Below are 25,649 nucleotides of genomic sequence, written 5' to 3'. Positions count from 1 at the left end.
CATAATTGCCATGAATGAAAGATTTAAGATAATAAGAATTAAAAGGAGAGTGCTAAAGCCCTCTATCTAAGGGCTACCCCTTCCATAAGCTGAGAAGAAAGGTAGCTTCCTGGATAAAAGAATAAATATTTAGATTGAACAATGTAACAGTTAATTATTAGCTTGAGATTTAGGATTATACAATTGCCAGAATTGCAATATAGAAAGAAAAGGTTAAATTGCAAGACAAATGATGGGAGAGAGAGATCTAGAAACCATTGTAAAACTAAAAGTAAAATTTGCAATGCTATGAAAAGTATTAATTAAAATCTACAACCAATTAGAAGTTAGAGGTCCATATCACTCAATTTCAACATGCAATCAGTGTTGAATAATATTTAGGTTAATGACCAAATGCCCTGAGTAGGAAATAGAATGAGTATTAGTTGAATTGAAATAATGAACCTTCACTATGTTTATGAAGCATTCAGGAGAAAAGGCAATGTACTGTTGCTCTGTCTTAACCCAGAGGATAGAACCTATAGAAATTAGCAAGCCTACTAAGCTACCCTCAACACCATCAATTCTTTTCCTCCCACTGATCCCCAATATTCTAATCATGGATAGTTTGATATTTGGGGAACTATTGATCCTAGTTCCCCTTTGGAAATGAATTACCCTTTGTAACAAATAGACCTAAGCTCTTTTGGCAACTCTGTGAATGTCAGGTTCTTCTGGTAAATATCAGCAGCCTCCAACAATTAGAAAATAAATAGAGGCTACCTATCTTCAACCCTGAAGCCTACTACCAGGAGAAAGCAATTCTCAGACCAAATTCCACCTAAGGTACTAATATTTCTTAGCAACCTATTTATCAATTTTTTTAAAGTTCTTTTCTGTATCCTCAGATCCACCTTGTATGAAAGGCTCACTCTGAAACAAATGCAGTTGCATTCTTCCACCCTACATGGCAGGATGCGGAAGCCTTGTAGTCATACTAGGTGGTAAAATTTTCAGTAAAGTGGAGATGCAGGGTCAATAAGCTACAGATGTGTTGTGCATGGAACATACTTTTGGGCTTGCCAATTTTTCAACATCTCACTCATATTAAGGAGGTTAATCTTCTTGCACTATTCCAAACCAATCAAATATCTTAGCACTGATATGTTTTCCAATCAAAATTATTTTTAACATTACTTGTACAAATCAGAAAATCCTAAGGTGATGGTTTCATTTAAGATACTTCACCTGTTAATTATCTAGCCTCCAAGTGTTGCTATAGATAAAAACTCTTCAAATGGTAATTAGTCACCCCTAGGAATTTAATTAGAATTATTTTTTCTCTTACTCATCTCATACTGCTTATACAGTCCTAAAGTATTTTAAAGTTTTATTTATTTTTGAGTGAGAGAGTGAGCTGGGGAGGGGCAGAGAAAGAGAGGGGTACAGAGGATCCAAAGTGGGCTATGCGCTGACAGCAGGAAGCCCAATGTGGCTCGAACTCACAAACCCCGAGATCATGACCTGAGCGAAGTCAGCACTCAACCAACTGAACCACCCAGGCGCCGCAGTCCTAAAGTATTTTAAAGTAAATGCCCACTCAGACAATATAACTCAATGAGTCCTGCAGTCCCATATATATATAAGCATCAACAAAGCCCTTCTCACTGACCATAAACTCGCTGCCAGAATGTAGGAGAGCTACCTTTTATAGAAAAGTGGGATAAACCCAGCTTGACTCTCAGCTCTGTTCTTTAATGTTTAATTTAATGTTATTATTATTATTTTTAAATATTTATTTTTAAGAGAGAAAAAGAAGGACAGAGCACGAGCCAGGGAGAGGCAGAGAGAGAGGGAGACACAGGAAGCAGGGTCCAGGCTCTGAGCTGTCAGCACACAGCCCGACTAGGGCTCCAACTTGCCAACTGCAAAATCATGACCTGAGCTGAAGTTGGACACTTAACTGATTGAGCCACCCAGGAGCCCTTTTAATGTATAATTTTAGTATTTATGTCCATTGCCCCCACTACAATTCTAAATACAGTACTATTATCTCTTTCTCTGAATTACCACAGCACTCCTGGGTCTCTTATAAGATCCTTAAGGCAGGGTCCAGTCTGTCTTGATTGCTGCTCTATTCATGGCTCATAGAGAAGTTTCTGATGAATGAACACAGTAATGAATAATCTGGTGATCCCAGACTATTACTGAATCTCTCTGAAGTTTCCTTATTTAGAGAATAGGAACAGTAATAGTACCTACTTTATACTACTAATTTGATATCCTTAACTCAAGTGCACTTTACATAATACAACCACATTAATTTTCTTGAAACACTATTTTCTACAACCCTACTACTGACTGCACTTACAATACTGTGCATAATTATCTCTTCTTGTCTAATTTTCCCAGTGGATTGTGAATTTGTTGAAGGCTGAGACTTGACATTTTAAATTGTGTCCCTAGATGTAACACTGTGAAAAGCACATAGGAAGTCTCAGTGAAAGTTTGTTGAATGAATAAATCTGCCTGAGTCATTGAAATTGTTAAAATGAACCTAACCCACAATTGCCCTCAAGTATCTGAGTACCAAATTTAATGTTATTCTTACTTCGAAAGTTTGCCCACTCTCAAGATTTCCACTCTATTATTAAATTGTATCATGTTAGAATTTAGCTTTTCATAGAAAATGAATTCCTCCGAGTAAGTTAACTGAGCCAGTTGAGTTGTGGCTATGTGTACAAAGGCAAATGAAATAGAAAGTTGAGTAATTGTTCTGTCAATTTAGTCAATATTGACAACCACTCTAAAGCACCCACACAGTTTACATTTTACTTAAACAGTACAGATAACTGTCTCAAATTTAAAAAGAATGACCCTGAATTTGTTCCCCACATGACATAAAACTGGCTGCTGTGAAATGGAAAATTAGAACTCATACAAAGATACTAATACAAGGGTTCTGTTCTGTAAGTATCAGAAAGAAATCATTTTAAAATGCTTTTCCCTATTAGACAGCTGCATGGCATGAACCTTGAGGAGAATACCAATGGAGACTGCACAACTTTCAAGTGAGGGTACCAAAGAGCCGAAATTTTCATTTCAACCAAAACTCATTATTTACAATTCTATACCAACAAACATGCTTAACCCTTCTAGAGAAAGTATTTGCTAATATGATAGCTGATAAGGGAGCTTGCTCCTTTCTTCGTTCCACATTTCATCACTTATCATTTAGTTGGGAACAAAAAAAATCTCTGACCAGAAGTAAATAAATAGCAATATTTAATTATATTTCATAACCAGAAGTCTGGAATCAAGCTGTCCCAGAGTTGATTTTGGACTTCAGTGATACCACAGATGAAATAAGGCTGTCTGACTTCTGGAATTCCACAAGATGGTCCAATAGAGCTATCTGTCTGCAAACAAGCTTTATGTTTCAAGTAAAGGGAAGAATTACCCTGAAAGTTCAAGGTCAGTAGAGCTGCCTCTGCTACCATGGGCCCTGGAGACACAAGCCTGAGGACAGAGCCTTCTTCTTCCCCATTCCAGAAGAGTCAGGCAAACATCCAGAGTCGAGGGGGCAGGGCCACCTCCCAGAGCCAAGGGAGTGTGACTGTCACACTGCTGGAGCCGGAGGGAGAGCATCAAAACTAAAGAGGATTAATCCTGAATAATAATTATTAAAATCTAATGGCATTAACCTGCTAGGTTTTGGACTCGCTGGTAACTCATAATCCTTTTCTTGTTTTCAATTTCTTCCTTTTGGAATGGGAATGTCTATCCTATGCCTGTCCCACTAATGTATTGTGGAAGCAGATAATTTGTTTGACTTCACAGCTTCACAGCTGGAGAGGACTTAGCCTCAGAATGCATCAAACCTGGAGTCTAAGCCATATCTGAATTAGATGAGATTTAGATAAGACTGGAATTAGAATTGATATTGGAATAGGTTCAGACTTTTGTAGCTCTTGGGATGGGGTGAATATAAGTTGCATGTGGTAAGGACATAAATGTGGGTGGCCAGAGGGCATAGTATTATGGGCTGAAGTGTGTCTGACTGTATTTAGAGATAAGGTCTTTAAATAAATTATGAAGTAAAAATGAGGCTATATGGTTGGAATCTTTGTAAAAAGAAGAGATTAGGACAAAGACACATGCTATATGAAAACACAGGGAGAAGATGGTTATCTACAAGGAGAGCTGCCTCAGAAGAAACCAGACCTAGGGCGTTTGGGTGGTTCAGTCAGTTTAAGCATCTGACTTTTGATTTTGGCTCAGATCCTTATCTCACGGTCGCGAGATTGAGCCCTGCTTTGGACTCAGCGCTGGGTGTGGAGCCCGCTTGAGATTCTCTCTCTCCCTCTCCTTTTACCATCTCCCTCAAAAATAAATAAATAGATAGATAGATAAATAAATAAATAAGAAAAGAGAAAAATGGTACTTAAAAAAAAAGAGAAGAAGAAACCAGACCTGATGACACTTTGATTTCAGACTTCTATCCTCCAGAATTCTAAGAAAATACATTTCTTTTGTTTAGGTTATCAGTCTGTGGTATTTTGCTATAGCAGCCCTGGCAAACTATCCCCCCCAGGACCTTGTAAAGCATCCATTCTAGTAACTGTCTCTGAAGCTTACATTTTATTAGCTTCATGATATATCAATCTCTGTACCTCACAATTGATCACTGAATTTGGTTCTTATATCATTCATTAACTATTTTATCCAAGTCTATTGTAAATATCTTGAGGACATTGACAGTTTCCTGAGTTTTCAATATCCACTCCACTCTGGTCTTACCCCTCTTATGTCCCAAGATAGAATTGAACACATGAGATACTTAACAGTGAACTTTTATTGATTTTTTCATCACACCTACATGTGGTCCCACCTGGAGTTCTTAAAGGATTATTGAAGGGAGACCATCTGCCATCTCCCTAAGATTAACTTCTCTGAAGTCACAATTATTGTTGTAGTACATATTTTTCTCTGAAGTCATAGTTATTGTTGTAGCACATATTTTTCACATAGTATTTTTATTCAAAGACAGTGTAATTTTAGTATACTGGTAAATGCAATTAGAGCTGAAAATATGATACATAAAGTGCTAAATATCAGATATCAGAGAAATATCTATTAAAAACTAAAAATAAGAAAACTAATTTATACCTAGGAATCACATAAATGTCATTAAAAGAGAACTTCAGTAAGTGATAAATGAGTGTGCAGAATCATTAACTTCATGTTTGTTGAGGCCAGGGTCTACTCAAATTACTAAATTGTTAGTACAGTTTTCCAAGAGGGTTATACCCACTCTACCCCCTTCTTGGAATCATAATCTGAAAAGTGTCTTTATATATGCAAAATTCTAGTTTCACTTTTTCATATTTTACAATTCTGGTGAATGTATGTAAATACAAATTGGATTTAGAAAGTAAACTAATGCCTGTTTAAATCAAAAAAGAACTACAAACATCCTAAATTCTGTTCATTTGTAATGTATTGCTCCAAACTCTGTTCTTTTTATTGATGTGCTCTTAAAATTGGTTTGATTTCTATTTTCTCTTCTTAAAAAATACTGTTTAATTATTTTCCTGGTTAATAATGTAATAGGCTTTGCTCTCATAATTCATTAAAAGAAAACACCCAGGCCTGGAAAACACAATTACTATAATTTTCATAATGATTTACTTGATTCTACTGATTGTTTCCAAGGTGTTGTCTTGAAAATGGAGTTTAGGATGTCTAAATCCATACTGAAACTTCTGACTTTTCAAGGCAATCCCCAGATAGATTTTCTTATCAATCAATCAATAAAATCCCACAACTGCGCAAGCCAGTCTTTTTTTTTTTTTTTTTCTTAAATAGAACTTTTGTTTTACCTGTGAGATATATGGAAAAAAGCTAGACATGGCCCTGGTGAAAGAGTAATAAAATGCCAGCAGAGCTCATCCAGAAGGAGGAATAAAGAGTTAAATAAATCCTATATTATGTAAAGTTTTATAATATAGGAAAAGATTATAACTAAATATTATAATGTAAGAAAAAAGCCATTAAACTGGATTTTCAAAAATTGTGAAGTAGAATGAAATGCACAATGAATATATTTTAGTCAATGGGAAGCAGAACGTTTAAGGTATATCTTTGTAAACCCAGTCAATGTTCGGTATGTGATAACATATCAAGGTCATGGGCAGCTTGACAAGATGTTGCTTGCTTATTTATAACTGTTGATGGTTTCAGCTAATAACTCTACAAAGCAAAAAAAGTCTTCCTTCTGTTTAACCTGTCATGCTAAAGGCTAAAAATGTATTTTATAAAGGGCTTCTGCCTTGATTATCATCATCAATATATAAAAGAGTAGGTAATGAATTATTTTCTAAGTTGGGTTCCATGATATGAAATGCTGAAATGATAAATTATACTTTCGTAGAATCATTAGACAAACAAACTGGTTGGGTGTTGTAATTATCCAACCATAATTTGGTTATTGACTAGAATTCCATTGAATAAATATGCTTTCTGACTTTAAAAATAATATATGCTTATTGTAAAAAATTGAGAAAACAGCAAGATTTACAGCTAATATTCTATATACAGCTGTATGTCACTTTCCTTTTTTCCTCATACGTTGCATCTCTTATGCATTTTCCCATGTACTTTATGATTCTTTGTAAACATCATTTTCAGAGTTTTATTTTAATGGTAAATTACAATAATGGACTAAATAAAAGGTTACACTTCAAAATATATTAGATGTACTTAAAACGAAATATACTGTGTGGAGAAAGACTGTATGTAAGCAGAGACTGTTATTTGTTGTTTTTGGACAATACTACATTTTTAAACAATTATCTTTTTTAGTGGTTCGTTTACTCAGTTTCTTATTTCTGGAAATGAATAACTGTGTGTGAATAAATGTGTCTAAAGCACATAAAGAAAGCATGTCATTAATACTTCCTTAGAAGAACTTTTAATTCAGGCTTTCCCTAATTGATAATTATAGCTTCTAGTTCAACTGATGTAAACATACAATAATTCAAATACTCAGCCACATGACTTTTTAGCACCTTAGATTATGTCCTCCCTAATTAAGGGACTCATTAAGCTAAAGTTTAAGGTAGTATATATTCTCAGTACTTCACTGAACTTAGGTCAGTTGCTTGGTTTTATTTTAGGCAGTGTCTATTCTGAGATTTTTCAGATGATTTTTTCAAATGTTACTAGAAGAGTGTAACAAATTAGTGAACTGTCTGTCCATGAACCTGTCCAAAGTCTTTACCAATAATTAAGAAAAATATCCTACTTTGCTCTTGATGTGGTTTCCTTAGACTAGAGAATAGTCAGAATCCTGAGATATTTTTAACAAATCCATTTCTAAAGAGAGAGAAAGAACAGGTGGCTTACAGAAAGAATTTTAACTTATGAAAGTGACTAAATCTAAATCCATAAATAGTATCCAGTCCTCCAGTTGTTCAATTCTTAAAATTTAAGTGCTTTTGGCTATAAAAATATTGCATCTAATAATTTTCAAGTATGCTTTCAGTAATGCATTTTTTATCTAAAAATGTCTTAACACTGAGAATGTCATCGTGAATTATGAAACTTTTCTATATTTAATTTTATTTGGTGCCAAGGGCTATGAGGAAAAGATTTTAGTGAACTAAAGGCTAATAATAACTTCACTTTAACCTTAACTATTTTTCTTTATTTCTTTATTCTTTTTTTATTAGCTAATCATAATTGAGTGCCCTTTAAATCAGGACACCAATGACACTTTGTTTCCAATTAACAGTAAAAACCTTCTTTGATCCTTTGACTTTTTTATGAGATGAATTTATATTTTCCAGACTAACATGCATGACAACATAATTCTCTATACTCATTAATATTCAACTTTGCTGCTTTAATGAGAGAAACCAGGAGAAATGTAATGTCATCTGCTTATCGGAGCCATTAGTAATTTTTGCTAATATAGAGAGACCAAAAATCTTTTGAATAATAATAGCCAATATTAATTGAGCACTTGCTATATGTTAGACACTGTTCTAATTGTCGATTATGTATTAAGTTACTTAGTACTCAAGAAAGCTTTCTGAGATAGGAACTACAGACTAGTGAACACAAATGAATATGTCTAACCTAATTTTAGATTTAGTCTTTTATTTATTCCATGGTTCTATGTTACCATTAAAATGCAACTCTGAAAGAGAACAAAATGCTTCTCTCTTTCAGGAACTGGTTGAGCAGGAGGCGCCATAGTGGGAGTTGACATCCGCCAAAACAAGGACCCAAAGGTTTCCGCGCAAGGAGCCCCAGATCGAGGACTTCTATGAGACTGTGGTCAAGCTCTACAGGTTTCTGGCCAGACCAACCAACTCCACCTTTAACTAAGTTGTGTTGAAGAGGTTGTTCATGAGTCACACCAGCTGGCCACTTCTGTCCCTTTACGGGATAATCCTGAAGATGAAGCTGCCTGGCTGTGAAGACAAAACAACTGTGGTTGCAAGGATGTGCATGTCCAAGAGGTGCCCAAACTGAAGGTGTACGTGCTGCTGGTGAGCCGCCATGCCCGGATCCACATCCTCAAAGCTGGAGGCAAGATCCTCACCTTTGACCAGTTTGTTGGCCCTGGACTCCCCCAAGGGCTGTGTGGCACAGTCTTGCTCTCTGGTCCACGCAAGGGCCGAGTGGTTTGGCAAAGCCTCAGGAAACCTGCACAGCCACACCAAACCCTACGTGCGGCCAGAGGGCTGGAAGTTTGAGCACACCAGAGGCCACAGGGCCAGCAGGGCTACAAAAATGAACCCCAGATCTTGACTTGTTATTAAAAAGATTTTGGATGTTGAAAAAAAAAAAAAAAGGAGAGAGCAAACTGATAGTTGCCACAGGGAAGTGAGGGGTTGGGTAAAGAAAGGGATTAAGAGGTACAATCTTCCAGTTATGAAATAAATCAGATATGAGGATGTAATGTAGAACATAAGGGATATAGTCAACAATATTGTAACAACTTTGTACAGTGTCAGGTGGTAACTAGACTTACTGTGGTAATCATTTCATAATGTATATAAATACCAAATCTCTATGTTGTACACCTGAAATTAATACATTGTATCACAGTTATTTTTCAATGAAAAAAGCAACTCTGAAAATGATGTTTAAATTCAATAGCTAATGACATGAAAAGTGCATATGATTTAATGCTTAAACTCTATACACAGTGTTATATTGGTTCTGTTTTACATAGATACATATTCATGCATATATAAGGAGAAGTCCACCAAATATTCAAAGTGTTGCCACCAAATAATGGAATTTCAGGTGGTTTTCACTTTCTTCTTTATACACTATTTGAACCCAGGCAGCACCCACAAATTCAACCTGACAATAGAATGTTAACAAAAATCACATGAAGGATGTGGACTAGACCGACAGGAAAATGTATTGTATGTTAGTTATCAATAATCCAAGGAAGAAGGACTAAAGTATAGGAATTGTTGATCTAGTTTCAGCTGATATTCTGGTAATCTAGGGCTATATTTAGTTCATAGTAAAATGTGCTGGAGACAACCCATGCATTTTCCTTTGTTCTAATGAGCCAAATAATCACATAGGTAATCCTTACTCATCCATTTGCTAGTCTTCTAAAATTGCATTGAAGTATCCAATGCTAAGGATACAAAAATAGAATCCAAGAGTACTTTTCAACTTTGTCCTGTACAAATCCAAAGAAGTCCATATTTTAAAGGATTTAAATGAAGTGTAATGAATGTGAAAGGGGTTAATTATATCTTTGTGAGAATGTATATATTCACTAAAAATATTATTTTAAAAATATGATCATATATAGCAATGGTAACATATTTAAGTTGATATAGAGAGCTGCCTATGCCAGGATTTCCAAAACTGTGATGTCCTAGGTCGTGTGTTATCAGATTCATCTGTCGTACTTGTTTAAAATGAAGAATCCTGGATCCCTCTCCCAAACTAACTGAATCCAAATCTCTGGGAGTGGGAACCATATTATATGAATTTTCAACAAGCTCCCTAAAAGATGTTAATGCACACTGACTTTTGATAATATCTATCCTAGAGGTACTATTTCATCTCTGACAATGAGATACTATTTATTTTCATAATACAGAAGCATGATAGAGGATGCAGTTGTATTGCAAAGCCCAAAATTAAGGACTCCACTGTCTCTGAAGAACACAGCACTGAGTGCGAACACCTCCCATTATGCCTCTTATGGTCACTTTGACTAGTGCATCTTGAATCTGGTTGATTCTCAGAATGTCCTAGCATGATTTTAAAAGCACAGATTCTAAGGCTCCACACCACACCTACTGAATCAGAATCTCTGAGGACAGGATCTGGGAATATAATTTTTTAAACTCCAGGAGATTTTGATGATCAACTATGTTTAAAAACCATTGGTGTAGACTACAGGTAGGCCAAGGGTTTCTTTCATTCTGAACTAGTTGTCCTCTCTACCTATAACCTCATCTTTCTAGGCCCCTGAGTCTGCCATAGAATGAAACTGGGTATTATTTTGTTTCATTTTGTTTCTTTGGAAATTGATCAAAACGTTGGTCACTATGGCATCGTGTAGAATCTAGTTCATGGATACAGCAATGTATCATTAACTCTACTGACACTGATTTCTGCTAACTGCCTTGTGCAAATATACTGTGGCCCATTGGTTTGACTAAACACTAACAGCCAATTTGAGTGAGCTACTGTGAGTAGCTTATATGTGAGTAAGACCAAACGATTGAAAATTTAAAGCTAATTTGATTAAGTTTATTTCCCACCCAATTACAAGGTAGGATTGAATCTCATGAGCCTTAATTATAATAAAATGTTCTGTGATTCTTTTTCGTGATAAATGAAATTATATGAAAACTGGCAATTCCTCCAAATTAGGGAAACACAAAAATGATTACACAAGAAAACTTTTAGAAGATATGCCTAACCACTGTCCGATTCGTTATGGTTTTCAAAAATCTTTCATAGGCATTGTTTTATTTGACCATCAGAGAAATTGAATCAGATAGGAATGTCTAATATTAGCTATTACATTTTGTAGATATCCAAGTTAAGTTCTAGATATTAAGTAATTTGTGTGTAAAGTCACCTAGAACTAGTACAATCATAGAACCTGGCCCAGAAACCAAGTCTTCTATCTCCTAGTATTTCCCCCCCACTGCATGATGCTACCTCCTTTATTAAAACCCACTCTAGGAGGCAAAAACTGAGCAGATAGATAGTTTCTCTTTTATGGAGTAGTGTTAAAAAGACAATAATCTTTATCGATAAATAGAGTTTCAAACCACTGATATACTACTTCATAAAAACATGAAAACAAAGAATGCTGTGCAAAACTACTCCAGGTAGTCCCAGGTAATTCCAGCTAACAAAAAGAAACCAAGCTGTCATGATTGTATTTGCACACAAGCATAAGGCGGAAGAATATCAGCAATTGGATGGAAATTTTAAGGATAAAAAAAGATTATAAAGATGTTATTAAATAAGGAATTGAAAAGGTAGGTCATACTGGTCTCCTCAAGATATTATTAGGTTAATGACAAAAACAAAAAACAAAAAGGGGGGTGTATTTTGAAAAAGAACATATGTCAGAACAGTGATGTAGAATGAAAGTAATTATTTTTACTTTGGAAGATAACCCTTTATACTACCTGCTTTATGACAATTTTCAGTGACACCAAATATTCAAATACAGATCAACCTTTCAAGCCCACAGGAAACCTCTTGATATCATGTGAAGCGGCACATTGGTAGCAATTAGAGAAGTTTGCTCAATTCAAATCAAGGACTTATACTGGACCTTAAAAAATCATTTTTAGTTGCTGAAGAACAAGCCCTTTATCTCATTCTGTAACTGTCATCTCTTAGCTCAGTAGAGGTTTGAAAATAGAGGAGCTATATCTTAACAAAAAAGTATAAGCGGTTTTTGAACCTTATCAGCAAACGTTTTCTTGATCAGAGCTGACTTTATCCAAACCAGATTTTTGTAGAGTATTTATGTGTGCCTGGAGGGTAATAAGCACTATAAACCCAATGAATAAAATAAAATATATTTGACCATATTCTCTCCTGTGCCTAAGTCTCTCCCCGGGAAGTGAACAAGGTGGTTAAGGAGGTGCATTAATGTTTTTAGGCTACTTACTGCATAACTGCTAGAAGGGGTTAGTACCTTAGTGGGCTCCCTAAGCCTCTAACTTACTCCTAAAAAGAGACTTCCTGGGAATATTAACCTCCAAATTGCATAAAAAGCTTGATCGAGTGCTAAAGGTACAAGGGAAGTATTATTCTAAATTCGGAGGAGATAGAGTCAGCATGACATAACTTTTACCTAGCTGGGAAAAAAAAATGCTCCAGAAATTGCAGTGGGACATTTCCCAAAGGAAAAAACTAACACTAAGCTACCCGGAATAAGTGAGTGTTCTTATTTTCTCACACAGGAAGAATTATTTAATAGACCAGATAAGCATGGTTCTCCATTACTATGTCATATGATTATATACAGAAAAATCGAATATAGCAAGCATACTAAATACTGATCTGAGCAGGTGTGTGTGTGTGTGTGTGTGCATGAGTGTTTGTTTATGCTTAAGGGAGAAGGGCTCGCTTAATCATATCCATATATTGACAAGTACAGATATATACACATGTACATGTATCCTCCCAGACCAGAATTTGGTATCCAGTAATTGGTATCCTTGTTGTGTTTGATTTTCTCTTATGTTCTTTTATATTATGGCATTGTCATCTAGTTGTTTTAAATGGAAGTATATTTTTAAGTGATTTTTGTTGTTCTCTTTTTTTTATTTTTTTAAATATTTTTTAAGTTTATTTATTTTGAAAGCAAGAGAGTGCAAGTGGGGGAAGAAAAGAGAGAGTGAGGGAAAGAGAGAGAATCCCAAGCAGGTTTCACACTTTCAGTGCAGAGCCTGATGTGGGGCTCGAACTCATAAACTGTGAGATCATGACCTGAACCAAAGTCTGATGCTTAACTGACTGAGTGACCCAAGCACCCCTTGTTCTCTTGTGTTTTTTTCTTATTTAAATAGAGAAATGTCTTCTATTTAGAAAAACAAGCAGGTAAAAAGGAAAATAACAACTCCCCAAATCATGCCACTTAGATACAACCACTTTTTTTTAATGTTTTTTTTTTTTGAAAGAGAGACAGCGTGAGCGCGGTGGGGAGGGGGGCGAGCAGAGACAGACAGAATCTGAAACAGGCTCCAGGCTCCGAGCTGTCAGCACAGAGCCTGACACGGGACTCGAACTCGGAAACAGTGAGATCATAACCCAGGCTGAAGTCAGACGCTTAACTGACTGAGCCACCCAGGAGCCCCTACATACAACCACTATTAACATTAGTGTCCTTTAATTCATTTTTCAGCATAGAGATATTTTATGTTAGGGGCCATATTGTGCTCTGCACTGACAGTGTGGAGCCTGCCTGGGATTCTCTCTCTCACCCTCTCTGCCTCTCCTGTTTTCCCTCTCTCTCTCTCTCTCTCTCTCTCAAAGTAAATAAACTTAAGAAAAAAATGTTTTATGTTAAAAATGCAAGTCTTGATACTGAGTAACTGATAATTGAATCATTTACTTCTACCTAGGTAAATGAAATGGCTTTATATGTTATCCCTACCTCACATACAAAGATCATATCTCTTCTTTGACTTATATGGAAATCTGTCCATATAAATGTTGAAGTGAATACTCACATATTTATCGTCCTATTTTTTTAAATCTAGAATGTGTATTTAATCTGGCTTTCAAAGATTTCTAAAATTCTATCAATTAATGGAAGATTTCCATGACACAGCCATCTTATCTGAAATACAATAGTGCCTATCATAGTGTCTTTCAAACAGTTAGGATTCAGAGTTCGCCCTGGATCGACTTTTGAATTAGAATTTTATCATCTATCTTTTAAAAATTGAGTCTTTTATTTTAAAAAGGAAAAGGAAGGAAGGAAGGAAGGAAAGATCAAAGGAAGGAAGGAAGGAGCAAGCAGTATTTTTTATTTTCCACTAACATGAGGAAATCCTTATTTAAATAATAATATATGTGTGGCAAAATATAATCTGACTGATTTAGTACATAAAAAGATTGTGGAAACTAGGCATGACACATCAAAGCAATGGGGTATCTGACTAAAATTTGAAAAAGGTACACCTGAGTGGAAATGACTAAATATTTTTAGTTAAGAGTAGAAAAACAAGAGTGCCTGGGTGGCTCAGTTGGTTAAGCTTCTGACTCTTGATTTCAGCTCAGGCCATGATCTCATGATTTGTGGTATGGAATCCTGCATCAGGCTTATGCCAACAGTGCAGAGACTACTTGGGATTCTCTCTCTGCGCCTTCCCCGATCTCTCTTTCTATAAATAAAACAAACAAACAAACTTTTTTTAAAGAGGAGAAAAGTAACTAAGGTATTGGTGCTTGATGGAAAAAAATACACTTAAAACTTGGTGTCCTATAAAGAGAATTTTGAGGCTGCACCAGTATGCATACATTAATATTTTTTATTTTCTTGGTAAAAAATGAATTCTGTGGAATCTGTTCTTCCACTGAGGCAAGAAGATACTATACAAGGAAGAACTCTAAATGAATCAATGAAAGAGGAAGCCATTTAGCATTTTGCAGTTCTCTTTATTCATTCATTCCATTTCCCACATGAATATGTCACAAACCTCAGAATCAGAATCTACGAAATTACAACCTACAAAAACATGCACTTTCCAGAAAAGTGCTATATTCTAGGGCTTTGTGTGGCTAGATATACTTATTTTTGAGATCTGGGAATATTTAAAATGCATTATGCTTATAAAGTATCCCGTTTGAGATACCCATATTGAAAATATTGTTTTAAGGCAATACTTGCACTACACCCTACCATCTTTAGCTATAGGCCACACTCTTCCCCATAAAATTTTGCAGATCTTTTCCTGGCAAAGAATTTTTCACTGCCTTCATATTTCAGACATTGGTTTACAGGAAATTCATACACCCTTGGAAAGTTCTGGGAAAGGGTAGTACACATTTGTTCAAATCTTCTTTTAATTAAATATGTGTGCATGATATATAGGAAGTTAATTGTGTTGCATACAAAACGTTGCTCCAAGTTGCAAGGTGTTCAGGGATATGGGGCAATGCAGCTAATAAAAAAAATTTATAAAAAAAAGTCAGGTGAACTTATCTGAATTCTATTTTAGATTCTTTGCATAGGGGATCAAATGAAAACATTAAGATAAATCAATAGTCACAAATTCTAACACTATTTCACCATGTGTCAGTAACACAAAATAAGAGATCCTTAGAAATTCCAAATGGAGATAAAACTCAGCAATTCAGAATCAGGGAGATCTGAAGAGGCTAGGGTGCCTAGCCTCAGGCTCCTAAAATATATATATATATACTTGCCTCAGATAGAGATTTTGCACTATCATTCTCATCAGAAGCATTAACACCTCATTCACCTGGAAATACCTAATTCAAAATTTCTGATGATCAAAATGGATTTGGAACTAAAGTTTGCCTTTGTAATAAATGCAAAAGAAAGATTTTATGGAATTATGGGTTTGAATCAGACAGCAAAACAAATGTTCGATTTGATAAGAAAGCACACTTTCCAAGCCCTCTTTAAAAATCACTTTAACTGTTTTTCAGGGCGCCTGGGTGGCTCAGTCAGTTAAGAATCTGACTTTGGCTCAGGTCATGATCTCACGGTTCGTGAGTTCGAGCCCTGTGTCAGGCTCTGTGCTGACAACTCAGAGCCTGGAGCCTGCTTCAGATTCTGTGTGTCCCTCTCTCTCTGTCGCTCCCCTGCTCATGCTCTGTCTCTCTCTGTCTCTGAAAAATAAACATTAAAAAAGTAAAAACATAAGAATCACTTTAGCTGTTTTTATTTCCCTCATCATAACATCACTAATGGAAAAAATACAAAAGCAGAAAGAGAAAAAATCAAAATTTTCAATAATCCAGTAAGTCAGAGATACCCACAACTGATATTTTAGATAGCAGGTGTTAGTAAACTTTTTCTATAAATGTCCAAATAATAAATATTTTAGTTTTTGTGGGCCCCATAAGTTCTCTGTCACTTTGCCATTTTGTTTCGTTTTGTTTTTCACAACCCTTTTAAAATGTAAAAACCAGCAAATAAAAAAGAGAACTACAGGCCAATATCCCTGATGAATACGAATGCAAAAATTCTCAATAAGATACTAGCAAATCGAATTCAACAGCATATAAAAAGAATTATTCACCATGATCAAGTGGGATTCGTCCCTGGGCTGCAGGGCTGGTTCAACATTCGCAAATCAATCAATGTGATACATCACATTAATAAAAGAAAAGAGAAGAACCATATGATCTTGTCAATCGATGCAGAAACAGCATTTGACAAAATTCAGCATCCTTTCTTAATAAAAGCCCTCAAGAAAGTCGGGATAGAAGGAACATACCTAAACATGATAAAAGCCATTTACGAAAAGCCCACAGCTAATATCATCCTCAATGGGGAAAAACTGAGAGCTTTCCTCCTGAGATCAGGAACACGACAGGGATGTCCACTCTCACCGCTGTTGTTTAACATAGTGTTGGAAGTTCCGGCATCAGCAATCAGACAACAAAAGGATATCAAAGGCATCAAAATTGGCAAAGATGAAGTCAAGCTTTCGCTTTTTGCAGATGACATGATATTATACATGGAAAGCCCAAGAGACTCCACCAAAAGTCTACTAGAACTGATACATGAATTCAGCAAAGTTGCAGGATACGAAATCAATGTACAGACATCAGTTGCATTCTTATACACTAATAATGAAGCAACAGAAAGACAAAGAAACTGATCCCATTCACAATTGCACCAAGAATCATAAAATACCTAGGAAGAAACCTAACCAAAGATGTAAAAGATCTGTATGCTGAAAACTATAGAAAGCTTATGAAGGAAATTGAAGAAGATATAAAGAAATGGAAAAACATTCTGTGCTCATGGATTGGAAGAATAAATATTGTTAAAATGTCAATACTACCCAAAGCTATCTACACATTCAACGCAATCCCAATCAAATTTGCACCAGCATTCTTCTCGAAGCTAGAACAAGAAATCCTAAAATTTGTATGGAACAGCAATCCTAAAATTTGTATGGAACCACCAAAGACCCTGAATAGCCAAAGTAGTTTTGAAGAAGAAGACCAAAGCGGGAGACATCACAATCCCAGACTTTAGCCTCCACTACAACGCTGTAATCATCAAGACAGCATGGTATTGGCACAAAAACAGACACATAGACCAATGGAATAGAATAGAAACCCCAGAATTAGACCCACAAAAGTACGGCCAACTAATCTTTGACAAAGCAGGAAAGAACATCCAATGGAAAAAAGACAGTTTCTGTAACAAATTGTGCTGGGAGAACTGGACAGCAACATGCAGAAGAATGAAACTAGACCACTTTCTTACACCATTCACAAAAATAAACTCAAAATGGATAAGGGACCTGAATGTGAGACAGGAAACCATCAAAACCCTAGAGGAGAAAGCAGGAAAAAACCTCTCTGACCTCACTGCAGCAATTTCTTACTTGACACATCCCCAAAGGCAAGGGAATTAAAAGCGAAAATGAACTATTGGGACCTCATAAAGATAAAAAGCTTCTGCACTGCAAGGCAAACAATCAACAAAACTAAAAGGCAACCAACGGAATGGGAAAAGATATTTGCAAATGACATATCAAAGGGCTAGTATCCAAAATCTATAAAGAACTCACCAAACTCCACACCCGAAAAACAAATAACCCAGTGAAGAAATGGGCAGAAAACATAAATAGACACTTCTCTAAAGAAGACATCCAGATGGCCAACAGGCACATGAAAAGATGCTCAAAGTCGCTCCTCATCAGGGAAATACAAATCAAAACCACACTGAGATATCACCTCATGCCAGTGAGAGTGGCTAAAATGAACAAATCAGGAGACTATAGATGCTGGCAAGGATGTGGAGAAATGGGAACCCTCTTGCACTGTTGGTGGGAATGCAAACTGGTGCAGCTGCTCTGGAAAGCAGTGTGGAGGTTCCTCAGAAAATTAAAAATAGACCTACCCTATGACCCAGCAGTAGCACTGCTAGGAATTTACCCAAGGGATACAGGAGTGCTGATGCATAGGGGCACCTGTACCCCAATTTTTGTAGCAACACTTTCAACAATAGCCAAATGATGGAAAGAGCCTAAATGTCCACCAAGTGATAAATGGATAAGGAAAGTGTGGTTTATATACACAATGGAATACTACGTGGCAATGAGAAAGAATGAAATATGGCCTTTGGTAGCAACGTGGATGGAACTGGAGAGTGTTATGCTAAGTGAAATAAGTCATACAGAGAAAGACAGATACCATATGTTTTTACTCTTATGTGGATCCTGAGAAACTTAACAGAAGACCATGGGGGAGGGGAAGGAAAAAAAAAGTTAGAGAGATTGGGAGCCAAAGCATAAGAGACTCTTAAAAACTGAGAACAAACTGAGGGTTGATGGGGAGTGGGAGGGAGGGGAGGGTGGGTGATGGGTATTGAGGAGGGCATCTGTTGGGATGAGCACTGGGTGTTGTATGGAAACCAATTTGACAATAAATTTCATATTAAAAAAATAAAATAAAAATTTAAAAATTAAAAAAATAAAAAATAAAATGTAAAAACCATTCCTAGTTCAAAGTTCACACAAAAATAAATACTGGACTGGACTTGGCCCCATGGGCTATAAATTTGCCAATTCCTGTTTAGTGTATATCACTAACAGTAATTTATTTTTTTAAAGATTATTATTTTCTATATAAAATATCTTAAAGAGTCAAGAATAATATTTAAAATATTAATACTTTTACATTACAATTTTCAGTATTAAACTTTGTCATGATTTATTTTCATTCTTCCTTCATAAAGAAGTCAATATCATAGATACGTGTAAAGTCTCACTCCCTTCCCAGAAACCAACTTCTAGAGGTTTCATTATCCTGAAGTCATGTATATATTATTCTTGCATTATTATTTCAGGCTTTTACTGTTTATATATGTACTGATAATGATATTGTTTTGTGTGATTTTTATATTTACATAAAATAATTTTATCATATATACCTTGTGTTTTTGCATTCAACATTATGTTTTTGAGATGTCTTCAAGTGTTTTCCTCCTATTTAAGCCCCCTTGATAATGCTATGTGCATATGTAGAAGTTGTTATAAGCCATTCTAACCTATTGTAGAGATTTATATTTGGCAATGCTCTGGTAACAATTAGTCTGTATTACTGAATGCATTAACTTCACATCTTAAATATTCTAGTTAAAACTGAGAGGACTCAGAGACTATCTAGTTCAAATCCCTCATATTACAAATGACTAAACAGGCCCAATGAGAGTAAGTAGCCTGTCTAAGATCACACAGTTCATATCATACTCAGAACTAGAGCCTGGTTTTCGTGTTTGTCACTTCTTAAAATTAACAAAGCTTTTACAATCCATGGGCTCCCAGGCCATGCCAATCTTACATCATAATCAGGGCACAATAACATTAACAAAGTATTTCCCTGGCTTTGCTAGCACTTGTAGAATTTCTGGAACTCCTACTCCCTTCAGCTTGCTCCAATTCAGTGAGTCCCTGAGGAATATAGCATATGAATTTGAACACGTGCATTGCTTGATTATCACATGGTGTCAACCATGTTCCTTTCAGATGCCCTCCAGATAACAATCCTGTAGGAGGTAATCTTCTTGAATATGTTCTTCCGTTTTCTTTCTCTGGCTGCTAAGTGCCATTATAAGTGCTCAAATGGATAATGTCTTCTTTACCATCTTCTCCTCCTCCTTCTCCTTCTCCTTCTCTTATGCCTCCTCCTCCTCCTCCTCCTCCTCCTCCTCCTCCTCCACCTTCTCCTTCTTCTCCTCCTCCTTATTCTTCTTTTAGATATTAACATTAATTATTTGTTGGCATTGTTACTTGAATATACATATTTCTCTCTTTCTGTGTCATTTTAACCTTCAGAATGACAGTTATCTCTATGTAGGATTATATACAGTTTTAAAACACACCTTTTTAGAAGTAAATCAGCACATTAAAATGTTTTTTAAAAATGGCATAAGAAACATCTATAATCCTGTTACAAAATTCAAATGATGTTTTGGTCAATAGAATTAAATATAATACTCTCCACTGACAATCTCTCCCATCTACTCCCACTAACTTCAGAGAAGAATAACTGTTAATAGTTTAAAGCATACTTTAAAGTAATTTTTCCATTTGTTTGTACACATATTTTTACACAATGCAATCTTACTCTATTATGCTGAGTGAAATTAGTCAGTCAGAAAAGACAGATACCATGTGATTTCACTCCTATGTGGAATTTGCCTTCTTTATGCCCTCTGAGGACTGGTGTGGTTTGTTATTCAGGGTGCTGTGCACATTAGGTATTCTAATAGTGACCACAAGTGAAGAACATGTCTATCACATTACTTGTTCTAAGTCCTGCAGAGATTTAGTGAAGCAGACGTTTGAGAATTTATTGCAGCTCTTCTCCTTACAACTCTGGTAGAAGAACACGAGGACTAGACAATGGGACAAATAAAAGTGACAAAAGCACTCTGCCCATATGAAACTGTGGTCCTTTGGACAAGGCTCATTTGCCACAATTTTCTTTTTGCTAATAATGAGCCCCATCCCCGCTCCCAATCCAGGATGCTTCCTGATCCTTCATGAAAATAGTTTCCTTGCAAATCAATTCTACCAACCCTTCAGATATGTTCACAAAGTGTAGCTCCTACAATGATCAGTTTATTTCTCAACCTAAGATTTCCTGATACACATTTTATATACATATTTTAATTTTATGAAATAATTTTTTACTAATTTCTTCCAACCTTTCCTATATCCTTCTTATTCCAGTATTAATGATTTATAAGAGCACATTATCTTCCTCTAACCCAAGCACTACATTCTTTATTGCCCCTTCAGCTTTATTGAGATGTAACTGACATATGATATGGTATAAGTTTAAGGTGTGCAATGTGATGATTTAATATACATTACATTTGGTGAAATATTTACCACAATAAAGCTAGTTAACATATCCTTCACTTCAATCAGTTACCATTTTGTTGTTGTTGTTATGGTAAGAATATTAAAACTTTACTTTCATAGCACCTTTCAAGTATACAATACAGTATTAACTATAGTCACCATGCTATACATTAAATCCCTAACATTTATTCATCTTATACCTGGAATTTTGTGCCTTTTGACCAGCATCTCCCCATTTTCTCCACCCATTAGCCCCTGGAAGTCACCATTTCACTCTCTTTTTCCATGAGTTCAATGTTTTTAGGTTCCATATACAAGTAAAATCATACAGTATTTGTCTTCATCTGTCTAGCTTATTTCACTTAGCATAATGCCATCAAGGTCCATCCATGCTGTTGCAAATGGCAGGATTTCCTTATTTTTTACGGCTGAATAATATTCAATTTTATATATAGCATATATATATACACATATAATATATATGTAATTTATTTATAATATATACTGTAACTTATATATAAATATATGCTATATATATCACATTTATATATATAAATGAAATATATGTATATATCACATTTTCTTTATCCATTCATCCATCAGTGAACACTTAGATTGTTTCCATGTCTTGGTTATTATGATAATGCTGCAATGAACATGAAAGGGCACATATCTCTTAAACAAAGTGATTTCATTTCCTTCAGATATATACCCAGATCATATGGTATTGCAGATCATTTGGTAGTTCTATTTTTAGTTTTTTGAGGAAACTAAAATGATGTGTTCCATAGTGGCTATACTAATTTACATTCCTACCACCAGCAAGCACTATATTCTTAATGCATAGGAAATGCCATGTGAGATTTCAGTATTTAACCAGTATTACTATGAAGACATTGCTATGTCTTACTATGTATTATGTATTACTATGTACTATGTATATGTACTATGTATTATGTCTTACTATGTATTAGTACTTACGTAGTATTACTATGAAGACTAGTATTGCTATGAAGACAAATTTAACTATTTATTGTTAACCTTTTTTCCTTCTTTTAATGATTAGTCAAGGTTATTACAGTAGGCATAATAATGGTCCTCCAAAAGATATCCACATCCTAATACCTGGAATCTGTGTATATGCTACCTTACATGGCAGGAGAGACCGAAGATTTGATTAAGGGTAAGAAACTGGAGATGGGACATTATCCTGGATTATCTGGGTAGGCCCACTATAATCACAAGTGTCCTCAAAAGTGTAGGGTCTTTGCAGGATGTAGTGAGAGGGAGATATGACTACAGAAGAATTTTCAGCTAGATGGGATATTGCTTACTTTAAAGATGGAAAAGGAGCCATGAGCCAAAGAACGCAGGCAACCTGTAGAAGTTAGAAAGGCAAGGAAATGAATTCTCATATAGAGTCTCTGGAAAGGAACGTAGTCCTGCTGATACGTTGAGCTTACCCCAGTGACATCTGTGTTGGACTTGTGACCCATGTAAGAGAACAGATTTATATTGTTTAAGCCACTACACAGACTTGTTACAACATCTGTTACAGCAGCAATTGTGAACCAATACCCTTAACAATCCATTTATAGACTATGTTTATTTATTATCTGTTTTGCTCCTAAAAGGCTTGGGTAGCACAGAAAAATGCATACCATAAGACAAGGCAGTATAAATTTTTGTAGGAACAAAAAAGGAAAAAGGCTAATCAAGGATAGCAACATAAATTGAAACCTAAGAATGAGGTTAATACAAAAATGCATACCATAAATACATGTACTACAGATGAGCTGTAGCTTTCTAGTAGGCAACACAAAGAGGGAAATCTGTTAAGTTCCATAATTCAAGCTATCATAGTATTCATTTTATAACAATGGACCATTTGCTCAGAAGTTCAATTTCACTGGAGACTTGGATCAGCTGAGAAGTTCTCCTGAGAAAGTTTATATATATTATGCAATGATAGTGTCCCCACAAAACTCTGTATGAGAGATGCAAGTTTAACTATTCTAAATTATACCATTGGTGTAATATTTTGATGAATACAATTTGGTCTACAATTTGCCCAAACCAATACAACAATAATTTAAGTTACAAATCTCCACAAGCTTTGTTTCTAGTACTTGAATCAGTTGGAATTCTAGTTCCTAAAATCAAGGATTTTTAAGTTTTAATGACCTTGACTATCATCTTGTTTAACTCCATACCTCTATAGAGGCATAGGATGGAGAGTCTCATATCCAGAACCACACCACAAATTACTGTCAGAGCTAGGAATCAAATGTTTCCACATTGATTGTTTCTTCCCAAATCCCTCTGTAAACTTCTTTAGAAGATAAGGCATGGTTTATTTAAAATGAAGGCATAACTTCTTTATTTTGACATATTCTGCATCATGATTCCAAAGGTTACATTTTCTTCCTCTAATCCAAGCACCAAATTCTTGACACATAGGCAACTCACAAATATTACCTTTGGATCTTTCAAAACTGGCAGAGTTAACAGGGGGATGAATTCTGTTCTTTTAGTAGACTTAGTTTCCTTCCATAGCTAGATTCCTTTCTTCTCCACAGAACAGAATTTCTTCCACCCTGTATACTCTTAAAACTAGAAAATTCAGTGTACTACAGATAGAAGAAATTCTTAATAGAAGGAGAAAAGAAAGATGGGGCAACACTAAAGAAACATTAGCTACTTATAATTCATTGAGAAAAATGATTTTTAGGGCAGAATCACAGTTTTCCTTCAGTTAGTCACATAGTTCTGTCTCAAATCTTTCTGGTAAAATAGTGGCAATAACAGATAAGCTTCAACCAGAATTCAGAGAAGTCCTTTGATCTTATCTCATGCATTATCTCTCATCTGAACACATAGAGCCTTTAAAGACAAGAACTTAACACATGGTAGAGAGAAATGAGTGACAGAACAACAACAACAAAAATTTCAAGGGTTGCTATTAATTTATATTAATGGATGTCATGGCTTTGTTTTGATTATGGTATTTGATGGAAGGAAATTCATAATTTCTATTAAATATTTAAATTCTGGTTGTACTTTGTCTATTTTAGTACTGTAATCCATTGAGATCTTTAAATACCGGAAACTGAAAAGTGATAGTTTGCAATCAGTTATTTTCTTTTAAAATATGAAGCTACATTTTCATACTAAGGAAGTTTTGTTCTTTCTAACAAAAACAATATGTTCCATCGTTTAACATTCTAGAATCAGAAATATTGCATCAGCCATGCAGATAAAGAAAGCACTAGACTTTACAATGCAATTTTAAAAGAAAAAGTAGTTACCAAAGAGCTGTAGGGATGAATGCACACAGAGGGGGCAAATATGCCAGATCAGAACTGACAGATTGCTGAGGATAAAAGTGAGCAATAGCAATAAGACAATATTCTTTTTCAATAGTCTTTTCAAGTCATATTTGTACTTACAGACTCTAACAAGTTTTACATATATACTTAGTCAATTTATAAGCTTGTGTTAAGTGCCAAAGGACATGGAAACTAGAGTCCCATTTAAGGTGAGGCAACTGCCACAAAGCACATCAAATAAACCCTTGGAAGAGTAGGACACTTGGCAAAGTTTGCACATACCTTAGGCACAGTGTCTTTTCAGAAGAAAGGAAAAAATACCTGTGGATTCTCTCTAGTTACCTTGCCTGGGCCCAAACAACTAGCCTTCTGGAGGATATCCTGTCTTGTTTCTCACCAGATAACTAACGCACTCTTCCATTGTCTTTAGTTTTTTGGCCAAAGGTCCTCAGGAGATCATCTTAACCTCTGCATTTAACAAATGTAGGGGCATCTGAGTGGCTCAGTCGGTTAAGCGTCTGACTTCAGCTCAGGTCATGATCTCATGGTTCGTGGGTTTGAGCCCCGCGTCTGGCTCTGTACTGACAGCTCAGAGCCTGGAACCTGCTTCGGATCCTGTGTCTCCATCTCTCTCCCTGCCTCTCCCCTGCTTGTGCTCTGTGTCTCTCTGTCTCTCAAAAATAAATAAACATTAACAAACATTAACAAAAGTAAAACATGAGAAGGGTTCCAAAGCAATATGTACTCTTATGCAAAGTAAATAGCTAAATGCCTACTAGCTGCAGAGTAAAGAACTTTCGTTTAAAGTCTTAGTCTTGGGGACGGCTGGGTGGCTCAGTTGGTAGAGCATCTGACTCGATGTCAGAGTCATGAGTTGGAGCCCCATGTTGGGTGTGGAGTCTATTTAAAAAAAAAATCTCTAGTCTTAAAACTATCACATATATAAGACAGTGTTCAGAAATACCCTGCCTTGCATGCTGCTTCCTACTTTCAAATAATGTTAAGGGATTAAGTCTGAAACTTGCCTGGCCCTAAATCCTAGACCAGCCTTGGTATAGTAAATTTGAATACTTTTTACTATGGAACTTCTCATTTCCACTAATTGTAGAAACATGTGGTCTACTTCAACACAAAAGCCTAGAAGTAAAAGTCACCATGATTTATTTTTTTTCTTGCCTCATTCCTAGCATAATACATTATTTCATAGCAGTACAAATTTAGACCATGT

At 35.6% G+C, this 25,649-nt stretch overlaps 1 pseudogene; it reads left to right on the top strand.

Moving 5' to 3' along the window:
- LOC102960196 overlaps nucleotides 1–8,799 on the top strand; it is a 59,814-nt pseudogene extending 51,015 nt beyond the window's left edge.
- The last annotated feature ends 16,850 nt before the right edge of the window (nucleotides 8,800–25,649 follow it).

The sequence above is a fragment of the Panthera tigris genome, chromosome X (genome assembly GCF_018350195.1).
Source record: "Panthera tigris isolate Pti1 chromosome X, P.tigris_Pti1_mat1.1, whole genome shotgun sequence".
In the NCBI taxonomy this organism is placed as follows: Eukaryota; Metazoa; Chordata; class Mammalia; order Carnivora; family Felidae; genus Panthera; species Panthera tigris.
The sequence above is the reverse complement of the archived record's forward strand: the minus strand, read 5'-3'. Positions and strand labels throughout refer to the sequence as shown.